The 12,044-nt window shown below is 58.0% G+C and overlaps 1 long non-coding RNA gene across 1 annotated transcript; it reads left to right on the forward strand.

The window, feature by feature from the left end:
• Positions 1 to 9,700: 9,700 nt before the first annotated feature.
• Positions 9,701 to 11,618, forward strand: LOC144305447 (uncharacterized). Its single transcript, XR_013372463.1, has 3 exons — positions 9,701 to 9,949; positions 10,769 to 10,905; positions 10,999 to 11,618. It is a non-coding gene; the product is annotated as an uncharacterized LOC144305447 (long non-coding RNA).
• Positions 11,619 to 12,044: the final 426 nt, after the last annotated feature.

Here is a 12,044-nt window from a genome sequence, read left to right on the forward strand (position 1 = left end):
CTTCCAGTAAATCAAGGCTAGGAGGTGCATTTGTTCAATGGGCTCTGCCCACAGCTAATCCAATCTGGTGAGTGACCAGGGGCGGGGGTAGATGCCAACCCCACATTTCTGAGTGCAGGGCCCGGGCAGCGGCGCATGTGAGTATGTGAGCAGAAGCCATACCTGGGGGCCAGCACACGGCCCTCGCATGGTGGCATGCGCAAACACGCTCACTTGTCCATGCAGACACTCGCGCACAAGCACGCACATGATCTGAATTTCCGTCACATGGCACTCTGTCTGTCTGCAGGCCTGTTGGAACCACTGACCCGCCCACATGCTAGACGAGTCTGTCAGGAAGGGGAAGCATCCTGACCTAAGGATGAGGAGAGCAGGATAAGGATGTCCGTGTGCAAATTCCCAGAGCCTGTGAATGAGTGGCCTTTGGTGGCAAAGGAGACTTTTTTTTTTTTTTTTTTTTTTGACGTGATAACGTTTAGGATTTCAAAGTGAGATGATCCTGGATTATCCAGATCTGCCCAATGTCACAACCACAGAGTTGCTGTGTTGGAAAGGAGATGGCGAGTCAGATGCAGGGGCTGAGTGACATGCTTCAATGAGGGCGCGAGGGGCTGTGAGCCCTCTCGGAGGGGGAGTGGGGTAAAGATGTCTTCGAAATGGACAGGAGCACAGCTCTCCTGACCCCTGATTTCATAGCCTTAAGATTCATCTGACTGGGGCCACCTGGGTGGCTCAGTGGTTGAACGTCCGCCTTCGGCTTAGGCCGTGACCCCAGGGTCCTGGGATGAGCCCCAGAGAGACAAGATCTGGTCATGGGAAAGGGTCTCTGCGTAGGGCTAACATCACGCTGGGGACCCCAGGGAGACAGTTCACCAGTGTTTCAGTGTTTCAGGGTGCTGGGATCCTAGGTGCAAAGACAGGGGCTCAGGTGTTAGGGGTCAAATTCGGGGACCAGGGAGAGGCTGTGTTTGGGGAAAAAGCAGAGGAAGGGCAATTCGACGGAGGTCGCAGGTGCCGAGCTATGTGTGCCCATCCTCAGTTGTCCTCATCTGTCAAAGGGAGGTCCTGCTAGGCAGGGATCCCCAGAGGGGCAGAGCAACGGGACATGCCTAGGGATAGATTTGGACGTGTATGCAGTCGTTTAATTACTAAATCATTTATGGTGAAGAGTAGGCTCACGGAGAGAGGAGCTCCCTGTGCAAGGGGATGAGACAGGTGCAGGGGTAAATTCCTCTGTCCTCCGCCTTCTGTTCTGTTCAGGCCTCAGTGGGCTGGAAGGAGGCCTGTCCCCACTGGGGTAGTGGGGAGGGGCAACGTACTTTGCTCAGTCTACCAGCTCAGATGCTAGGCCCACCCTGGGAAGCACCCCCTACGGGGGCACTTGGGTACCTGGACAGGTGGCACCGTCCCCCGTAGCCTCTGTCCAGAGGTCCTGGATGGACGGAAGTCATGGGGGTCGGGGTGGAGGCTGCAGGCTCGACCCAGTCCACAGATGACATTTGACTTATATGGGGGTTTTTAGGAACATTTAGAGCCACACCTCAAAATCATCAGATTTCTTTTTTTTAATTTTAAGATTTTATTTATTTATTCATGAGAGACACACAGAGAGAGGGAGGCAGAGACACAGGCAGAGGGAGAAGCAGGCTCCCTATGGGGACCCCGATGTGGGACTCAATCCTGGGACCCTGGGGTCACACCCTGAGCCAAAGGCAGATGCTCAACCGCTGAGCCCCGAGGCCCCCAAATCATCAGATCTCACATATAAATCTGAAGTCGGGACTTACCATAAAATAAGGTGATGTGGCCAACGTTGGACCTGCATTCTTGCCTGTTTCAGAGCCTCTGGGGCAATTCCGAGATCATCCCGGGGGAGACAGACCCTGCAGCTGCCGAGGTGGGGCCACTGTCACCCCAAAGGGGAAGCACAGGGCTTTTAGAGCTAGTTTGGAGAAGCATCCCCTTGCCACCGCCCTGGGAACGCATCTGAGTCCCCAGCTTCCTGCAGCATCTGTGCTCCGGGCGCAGCTTGACAAGTGCTGAGTGCAGTGGGATTCTCAGCCACATTGATCCTGACACTAAAGTCCTATTAATGTAGTCGGAGAAGACAATTGCTTTCTTGGCAGCCACTTGTGGCGGATGCTCACCCGGGCGTGCCGGTCAGGGCGGGCCACTCTCTCCAGGCTCCCTTGTCTGCGTGTCAGACACCCCGCCCCCCCAGCAGATGCCTGGGGACCTCAGGGATTGCGTGTGTGCCTCCTGTGCCCTCTGGTCCTCCTGGGAGGACCCAAGACCACGGTGGATGGGGAGGGGTGGTGGGACCCCCGTCAAGGGCTAAGCGTGGGCTCCCCCTCTGCAGACTCCTCTGAGCTTCCTTCCCCAGCACATCCTGAGCTCCCTTGGCGACCCTCCTTGAATTCTGGGCTCTCCCTCCTCAGACTTACTCAGATGGACATGGTTTTGGTTCAGACCCCCAACTGGGGCAGCAAGGCCCCTTTAGCCTTGCTCCAGGGGGTTTGTGGCTGGCCAGTGCCCCTCCCATCCCAGCAGCTGGCCCATCCCAGCGCCTATTGTTACATTGCTGACATCTCTGAGCATTCTATCCTCGGAGCCACGACTCTTGTCCTCTCACCACCAGCTCTCCCCGGACTGCAGACCCCATCCTACCTGCAGGCTCTGCTCTGTCCACCCATTTTCCAACTGGACGCTTCTCCCTGCACCTGACCGCGGTAGCTGCTCAGACTCCTCCAGGCGCTCATCCCTGATCTGGGTTCCGTACACTTGACAGTTTGTTTCCTCTCATCTTCCCCAGCCCGGCGCTCGGCAGCTTCACCCACCTCTGTCCCTGCTCTGGCCACACCACTCTATTTGTAGGATCCCTGGTCTTTTGGAAACTCAGACTTCTGCACACGTTACTGCCTTAACTATAACCTGTTCCTACACCACCCCTTCCTCTGGGCACCGTGCCTTTCTTTGCCCGTGTGGACGCTCCTGCCTCCCCGCTGCAACCCCTGGCTGGGCTCCTCAGCCCCATGCTACTGGGAGACTGCACCTGCCAATCATCCTGATTGGTGCCGACAGCTTCCTGAGATGCCTGTCTTAGGCACCGGGCTGTGAACGCCATTGGGTTGGGACCACGTCTGTCCTGCTCCCACCATCTCCCTGCCCCTGAGACACCTGGATCACAACAAAGGCTCTGCGTGTCTGTGTGTGTGTGTGTTTTAAAGATTTTATTTATTTATTCCTGAGACACACAGAGAAAGGTAGAGACACAGGCAGAGAGAGAAGCAGGCTCCCTGCAGGGAGCCCAATGTGGGACTTGATCCCAGGACCCCGGGGTCACAAGCTGAACCAAAAGCAGATGCTCAACCACTGAGCCGCCCAGGCATCCTTCCACGTGTCTCTGTTAAATCAACAGTGAATGGACGACAATGAGGACGATGCAGAGCGGAGACCCCACACCTGTAAATAGAGACCCTCCTCTACATTGATCCCAAATCATCTTTAACAGATGCTCTCTCTGAGTGGGATGAGGGGCAGGTTGCAGGACCTTCCAGGAGCACGTCCCCATCCTGTCCAGACAGAGGCCACGGGGGAGGTGCCAGCTGTCTCGCTGACCCCAGGGACACTCCCGTTCGCCCGCAGGGCAAATGAGCTGGATCGCGGTAATGAACGTCGGGAAGAACTGGAATCCCAGAGCCCCGCCAGGTTCCTCCCTCCCTTCCCAGACATAACTGACCTGTAACATTGTATTAGCATCAGGTGCACAACGTAACGATCTGTGACCTGGTTAGCCCAGCCCAGCCACCTGGTGTGGCTTGCACACATTTTATTTTTCTTACGAGGAGAACTTCTAAGGCTTACTTCCTGAACACCTTTCAAATATGCAATATTTTTTTTAAAAAAGATTTTATTTATTTTTTCATGAGAGACACACAGAGAGAAGCAGAGACACAGGCAGAGGGAGAAGCAGGTTCCCTGCAGGGAGCCCGATGTGGGACTCGATTCCTGCCCTCCTTCATCCGACCACCCCACTGCCAGTCAGCTCTCTGCATCTCCACTCAGCTTCCCCCACGACGGTGCCATCCCACCTGAAAGGTGAGTAGGGATCAGGCCCAGCTCACATCCGTGAGGTGGACTAACCAGTGGCATCAAGAAGGCAGAGATTGAGCCCTGGCCTTCATTCTGCCCTGTGCAGCTGTGTGATGTGGGGCAAGTTTCTCACCCTCTTTGGGCTCCTGAGCTGTGTCGCCTGACCTGCAGTCCTGTTGTAAGGACTCATCTCTCATGACTCTGGGGCCCGTTAGGGGCAGGGACTGGGCTTCTCTATATGGGGCTGCCCTTTGCTCGGCACGTGGCCTGGCACATCAACAATAGCCCGAAAACATGGCGTTGAACCAAAGAGCAGCTTGCACACGTCCCAGATGCTGCCTTTCATGTGTCGGGATGCGAGGTGGGCAGTGAAATCCGCTCTACCGGCACTAACTGGACAATTGCCTCGTGTCACCAATGTGTATTGTTATGTCCTTTGTGGTAATGCGTCTTTTTTTTTTTTTAAGATTTTATTTATTCATTCATGAGAGAGAGAGATAGAGAGAGAGAGAGTGAGAGGCAGAGCCACAAGCAGAGGGAGAAGCAGGCTCCCTGTGGGGAGCCCCATGCGGAACTCGATCCCAGGACCCCGGGGTCACGCCCTGAGCTGATTGCTGATGCTCCACCGCTGAGCCACCCAGGCGCCCCCAGAATCCACGTTGGGAAGAGCTCAGGGCCGTGCCTGCCCCACACTCGGACACAGGGGTAGGTGAAGGGGACCCAGGACCAGGCGGCACCTTGGCAAGGACGCTCCTTCCATGGGTCCCGTGTTCTGCACCCGGCAACGTCACCGCGTCACCGCTTGGCCCTTCAGAAGGAAGTCCCTTTGCCCAGATGAGGAACTGGGGCTTGGGGGCAGTCGGGCTGGGCCTAGGGGAGCCCAGGGCCCACATTCTTTGCCCGTGTGGATCCTGCCTCCTGAGGATCCGTGACGTGTGGATGGGGAGGGTGGTTTGGGCTCTAGGGCATGTCCACAGGAGGCCAGCCTAGAGCTCCTGGGGGCCGGCCAGGCACTCAGAGGCACTTGCACCCCCCGCTTCCTCCTCCTTCCTTGGCCGGAATGGATGGAGTCCAGCGTGGTGGCTGAAGGACAGCACTTTAGATGCTCTGTCCTCTGTGAAGCTGATAAGTGGCTGTGAGGTGCTCCAGCCACCTGCCCCCGCAGTGCTCCAGGGGTGGCCCTGCCCCGCACCAAGCTCTGCTCCCTCCCCTTCCTCCTCCTCCCTGTGGCAGAGGACCAACTGTGTGTGGTGCCCACAGCTCCACCCGCCGCCGGCATGCAGAGCAGGACCCAGTCTCACATGTCACGGAATCAAAGTGGAGCTGTGACAATCCTGTCTGCCTCAGAAAGAGAGGTTTTATGTAGTTTTTGGCATTTACAAATCCTTTGTGAAAAGGTCACCCTGTTCTCGGAATCTTTTATTAATGCTGAAGACTGGCCCCGGAAATGTCATGTCTCTTTACCATGATATTTACTCAAACAAGTATGATGAAGCACCTGAAATTCTATCAGTGGCATGACCCTGGCCAGGCTGGGGGACACATAGGGACAGGTGGATGCTGGTCTCCCTAGAGCTGCCCCCCTGCAGGCCCCTCCACGAGCCCTTGGGGGCAGGGAAGGGGACAGGTAAGGGCCACACATCGGCATCTGCTGCCCCATCTGCCCATCATCCCAGCCCCGGCCTGTCCCAGCTGGAAGGGACCCTGGTGTGTGTGCAAGGGTGCGGGGGGAGGCCCAGAGAGAGGAGGCACCTGCAGAGACCCCCAGTGGGGCGCTGTGTCCCCCACACCGACCTGTGTAGCCTCCTTGTCTTGCTGAGCCTGGGAAGACAGATGGGAGTGAGCCTCTCCCTGGATCCGAAGCTCTGGTTCCTGCCACCAGGGTCCGGGGTGGTTCGGCAAGGTTTCGGACAGGAGGGGGGGATAGCTGCCCTCCTGTCTTCGTCAGAAACAGAAACATCACAGACATTTGTTTTCTCAGGGATCCTGGAGGCCGGACGTCCCAGGTCAGATTGGTGCCCCCCGCAGTCCCCATGAGAACGTCCTCCTTGGCTTGCAGGTGGCCGCGTCCTCGTGGCATCCTCCGTGCGTGTGTACAGGTCAAGGACACGCGTGTGCGCACACGTACATGAAGACGTCTCTTCTTGCAAAGGCTCTGATCCCCTCGTGGGTCCTGCCTTCCAGAGCTCATCCAGCTCCCGTACCCGAGAACCGGTACCCCCCCTCCAGACACCAGCACGCGGTGGGGTGAGGCTGCACCTGGATTTTGGGGGGACACAAACAGCCCGTGAGACTCTGAGGGGCTGGGCCGCGAGCCTGCCAAGCTTCCTTCCACGGGGAGGAGGTCCCAGTGGCCATGAGACTAGCGTGCACCCCATAGACAGCACCCAGGGATGTGTTCCCGCTATTTTACCTTTTTTGGGGAGGAAGCCAGGGAGAAGGGTCACTACAGGTCAGCCTGCTGGGCATCTCCGAGGGGCCTGCCTGCACCCAGGAGAGGGCCGAGGCCCAGGTAGGGAGCCTGGGAGCAGGGATTGGCTGCTGCTCTCACCATCCATGCCCCCTGCCCTGCCCCTGTCTGGCTTTGACCCCTCCCCAACCTCCAGCTCCCCTTTGTGTCTGCAGGGTCTGAGCCAGGCACATCCTGGTCCCCTGACCACCGTTATTGCTTCAGGACCAGGGGCTTGACCCTTGAGTGTCCAAGCAGTGTTTTTAGGACTTTTCAGGGACTTGCTCTCTTCCGATGGATTTAGCCATCAGAGATCCGAGGAGCCCAGCGACTGCAGCTGACCTGGTGGCAAGGAAAGGGGGGGGTCTTACGGGTCTTCCCTGTGTGTCCCCACCCCCACTAGCCTCGCGCAGGGTCGAATCCCTCTTGTGGCACCCTCCCACCCCCTCCTGCGCCCCCCATGCCAGTTTGCTGCGCTGGCATAATTCCTTATGCTAACATTAACATACTGGGGAGCCCATGACCCCCAAAGCTGCGGGACCCTGCTGAGCTGTGTCAGGCTAATTATGCCCGTTTCTTTTCAGACACTTCTGTACTTCTCCAGAGAGTTGCGTCGTAGCTGCCATAACAATGATTAAAGTGCTGGCAGACGCCCTGCTGGGCGCCCAGAGCACACAGAGCCGGCTGCTGGCTGCAGACAGGATGCGCACCCCGCGGGCCCAACACCCGGTGGAGGCGTTCAGGGGCCATCAGTCCACCCGTTCAGGGGCAGTCACGTCCACCAGGCAGGTTGGGGGGCTGGTGGTGTTTCTTGGGGGCGCGGGAAGGACAAGAAAAGTGGGGAGGGACGTGACTGGGCAAGGCCAGGCTCGTGGCGGGGGGCGGGTGGGCGGTGGAGGGCGAGACCCAGGTGCTGTCCACCCCGCGGGGAGGGAGCTGGGCGGGAGGCAAAGGCCAGGGTCACGAGTGGGCAGGAGCCAGAATGGAGCAGAGAGAACCCTGCTGCCCGCGTCAGAGGAACGACCCTGGGGAAGATGAATGGAAGTGAAGACCTGTCACCTTCCCAGGCTCCCATGGAGCTCTTTGCTGGAGTCTGAATTGAACAAGGCTTTGTCTTTTTGCATAAAGGGAAGGAAGGAGATGTTCCGACCGATGCTCTGACGCAGGATGATGCTCCTTAGCCACTTACAGGATGATAACCTGTGCCGAGCGCCCCTTCCTGACGGTTATTAATGACTCTGGGGATTGTAAGCAGCATTAGCTGAGCGACAGTGGTGTGCCAGCAGGCATTGTGTGAAGGGTTTCACAGCCCCTGGCTTATTTATTAATCCATAGAATAAGCCTATTGGGTGAGAAACAAGGGTGTCGGGAGTGAGGCTTGCTTAGAGTCGTTCCCCAGCACCCCCATCTGACCCACTAGCCCGTTTGCAGACCCACTGCCTCTTCGCCCAGGCAAGCATCACGGTGGGAGCCTTGGCATCCTCCAGCCTGACCCCGCTGTCATATTCGTGGCATCACTGACCAGCTTGACCTCCCTGGGTCTGGGTGCTCGACACTCAACTTCAGGACCGAGAGATGGTTTCCTGGATGGTGCAGGCAGAGGGCTCGTTCCCTCACGGGTGCTAAGTCGGGTGCCCACATGCCTCAGCCTCTGTTGTGTGCCGGGGACGCCGGGGTCGGCAAAACTTTCTTGGAGTGTTCATGGAGGCCTCAGTACAGATGGGAAATGTGGCCCGGGAGAGTTGGCACTTGGCTGGAGGTCACTGGTCCTTTTTTTTCTTTCTTTTAAAAAAGATTTTATTTATTTATTCATGAGAGACACAGAGAGGGAGGCAGAGACACAGGCAGAGAGAGAAGCAGGCTCCCTGTGGGAAGCCTGATACAAGACTCGATCCCAGGACCCCGGGGTCATGCCCTGAGCCAAAGGCAGACACTCACCCACTGAGCACCCCGGGTGCCCAGGGGTCACTGGTCCTAACCACCATGTTCAACTGTGGCACACCTGTGTGGCATAGATAATATGTCTCCTGGGGGCGCTGTATCCCCAAGGAGCAGACCATCCATTGTCTCAAGCCTGGCTTTGTACCCTCCCATGGGGCCCATCAGTTTGGGGCCGTTAAACCTCACGAGCTGTGCTGCTGTGTTGGCTGAGGTTGGAGAGAAGACACAGAAGCTCTGGCTTGGCCCTGGGGGGAGGACACCAGAGAAACAGGTGATGTCCAGCCCGCGTGGCTTTGGCTCCAGGAAGGGCGTCTGTGCCATGCCCTGTCCCACGGGGCCGTGTGGCATCCATCACTGCCAATACTCACAGACCTCGGGGGGTCTGGGTGCAGCAGGATGCTTGTGTGCCCCTCTCTGTCCCCGAGCGTGCACAGAGCTCTTCCAGACGCTTCAACACCCCCCATCACCCTTGATCATGACGATAGCCGGCGAAGAAGGCATTATTATAAATGCTTTTATGGGTGAGAATGTGAAAGTTGACTCCTCCAGTGGAGGCAAATCTCTGCTCTGCCACTTACCTACTGGTCACTTGGCATTGTGTGTGACTTGAAAGCTTGGATGAGCTCTCGCCCCGCTCCTGCCATGCGGTCTCACGAAGCAAGGCCCCTGTGCTTTGTGTGTGCCGCTTCTCTGACTTGGTTGCCCCCTCCAGCCACCTCAGCCTTTCTGCCCTTCCGATCCGTAAACACATGTTCCCCTGTGTCATTGACTCCTCTGCTCAAGAGAAATGAAGCCACATCCACAAGAGGACCTATATGCAAATATCCATTCTCCAACCTTGGACAAACATGTGGAAATGACCCACGAGCATGTTGCAGAGTGTTGCTGGTGGCAAAACCCAGCTTCTGATGGGCCATGAGAGGTGCAGAATCTGGGTCAGAGGAAAGAGCGCCTTTTCCTTGAGAGGCAGGATCAAGGAGCAGGTGTCAGGCCTGTAAATGAGGAAGAGGGTCCAGGTGAGAGGCGCCATCTGCATATCTGGCTTGGGGCTGGGAAGAGGCTTCTGTTGAGAAGCCCCGCAGGGCGATGGGGAGGGGAACCTGCCGGCTGCGGAGGGAGGGATGGGGGGGCAGGTGAGGCGGCCCAGCTGGCAGCGGGGCGTGGGCATTGGCAAGCCCGGAGCCCGGGTCACAGGGGTGGGGATGCCTAGTGCAGGGGTGAGGCAGAGCACTGGCCCAGGCAGGGCTGTTGGAAGGCAGAAGAGGGGAGAGCCCTGGGTTCTATAGGACGTCTTTGTAGAGTCGGACACGGGACCTCTGTCAACCCAGGTGGCTGCACTGCTGTGCCCTCGACTGGAAGTCTGAGAGCAGGTGCAGGTGCAGCCCGGATGCCGGTGAGAGCCTCCTCTGGCCCGCCGCCTGCCGCCTCTCCAACCAGTCCTCGCGGGGCAGAGGGATCCCGGAGGAGGTCCGCACCTGTCTCTCCTTACAAGGGGACGAATCCCATTAGGAGGGCCCCACCACTGTGACCTCAGAATCTATGTATCCCCAATGGGCAGTCCCTAAATATTGCACAGGGAATGAGGGCCTCAACATGTGGATCTGTGGGGAGGCATGAGTTAGTCCATGGCACATGGGTATGAACCGGGACTTTCTGGAACCCCAGACATTCCCCTGTGTCCTCTCCAAGTGGCTGCACAACACGTTACCCATCTGCTGCCTGCGGAGGGGTGTTTGGGGCCACGGTAACCATTTCAGTGATTCTGTGAGTTGGGCTGTGCGTTCTCTGGGACCGAATTGTGTCCACCCCAAAATCACCACCCTACTCCCCGTGGACCATGTTTAGACATATGGACGGTAAGCAGGGTTAGATGAGGTGGGGCCCCGGCCTCATAGGGTTGGTGTCCTGAGAAGAAGACACCCCAGACCCCGAACAGTGAGAAGGGAGGTTCTGTTGCTGACACACTGGAGTCTGTGGTCCTTGGCGAGGGCACCTGCGGACTGCGGCGGCCCTGGTGTAGCTCGCCACCCTGCTCGTCTGCAGAACTTCATGGACGCACGCACACTCTCAATGAGTTCAGGTTCCTTGAACACCGACTACTCAGCAAGCACCACATCACGGGCTGGGCTGGGTGATGGGCTCCTGGTGGAAGAGTGGAAGCGCTCTGACTCAGGAGTGGAGAGGTGTGTTGGGGCCGGATGCCGGTGAAGGAGAAGGATGCTTCCGCTCCTTCTGCCCTGTGAAGATGCGCAGGCAGCAGGTTTTGCTGTTACTCTCATTTTACAGCCTCCAGGTCAGAGACTCGCCCAGACTTCCTTCACTGGTGAGCGCAGGACCCAGGACCCAGACCCAGGCCCATGGTGCAGTGTCGTGGTGCACGTGGCCGTCAGGAGGGGCGGGGCCACGCTGCAGGCCCAGACCTGGTGGGTCCCAGGGCGAGCTGTTCTCCAGCTCTCACCGTGGGTTGGTCCCTTGTGGCCGGTGCTGCCGTGTCTGACCCTTTGCTCTGAATTCAGGTTGATGGAGGCTGGCGTCTCTGATTTTGCTGGAGCCCTGGAGCCTCTGGGTCCCTCTGGATGCTCCAGCCCACAAATGACTGTCTTCATTTCTGCTCACACGCGTTGTCCAGGACCAGGCAAGTATGGCCCTGATGGAGGAGCGGAGATACGGAGAGGCCTTTGTGCTCCCCTGGGAATGAGTGGGTGCAGTGTGATTGCAACGAGAACCCCCATGGGAGCCTGGAGGCTGCTGATGGCCCCAGAAGGAAGGATGCACACCCGAACCTAGCTCGGCGTTGGGGCACTGGGGTCTGCAGGTCCCAACAGCAGGCTCACACGTGTGAAAGTGTACCATCTCCCCCCCCACCTCGGTTCCGGCCCCCCACACCTCCATGTCATCTCCTTGGCTGAATGTCTCTGGGGTTGGCTGCCACGGCCGAGCCCTGCTGCTGGCACAGGCCCGTTCTGGGTGAGACTGATGGCTCCTGGACACACGCAGACGGCACGGGAAGAAATCTGTCCTCGTTGCCTGAGCCTCGGGCCGCTGTGGAGGGGGCAGTTTTTCACAGGAGTGTTAACTCTGAGTCGTTCTGGGGCTCCCGAGCACAGCTAAGCAGACAGGCTCTCCGAGATGAAAAATAAAGCGTTTTTATGATGCGATGAAAAGCCTTCTTTCTCTTCCTAAGGAAAAAAAATTATGTCCGCGTGTGTATGGGTTTGCAGTAAGTATAGAAGGATTAAGCCTTTGAAACTGTCGATTTATATCCTCCAGGAGCAAGCCTGCTTCGTCTTGGAGGGGAGGGAGACCTCCAGGCAGGGGCGAGACAGCTCCGGGCACTCACTCCCCAGGCAGGTCATGTGTCCTGAGCACACCAAGGCCTGCCAGGCCTGGGGCAGGGGCGGGGAGCACAGGGCCTGGACCCGCAGCCTCTGCAGTCCACGAGGCCAGCACTGAGCACACGGGGAGTGGGGACATGGGCCCAGAGGGGGTGGGGGTGGAGGATGCTTCATGGAGGGGGAGGGAGGAACTGACCAGGGGAGGGGTGGTCCTGGTGGGAGTAGGG

This window comes from Canis aureus, chromosome 3, assembly GCF_053574225.1.
Source record: "Canis aureus isolate CA01 chromosome 3, VMU_Caureus_v.1.0, whole genome shotgun sequence".
Taxonomy (NCBI): Eukaryota; Metazoa; Chordata; class Mammalia; order Carnivora; family Canidae; genus Canis; species Canis aureus.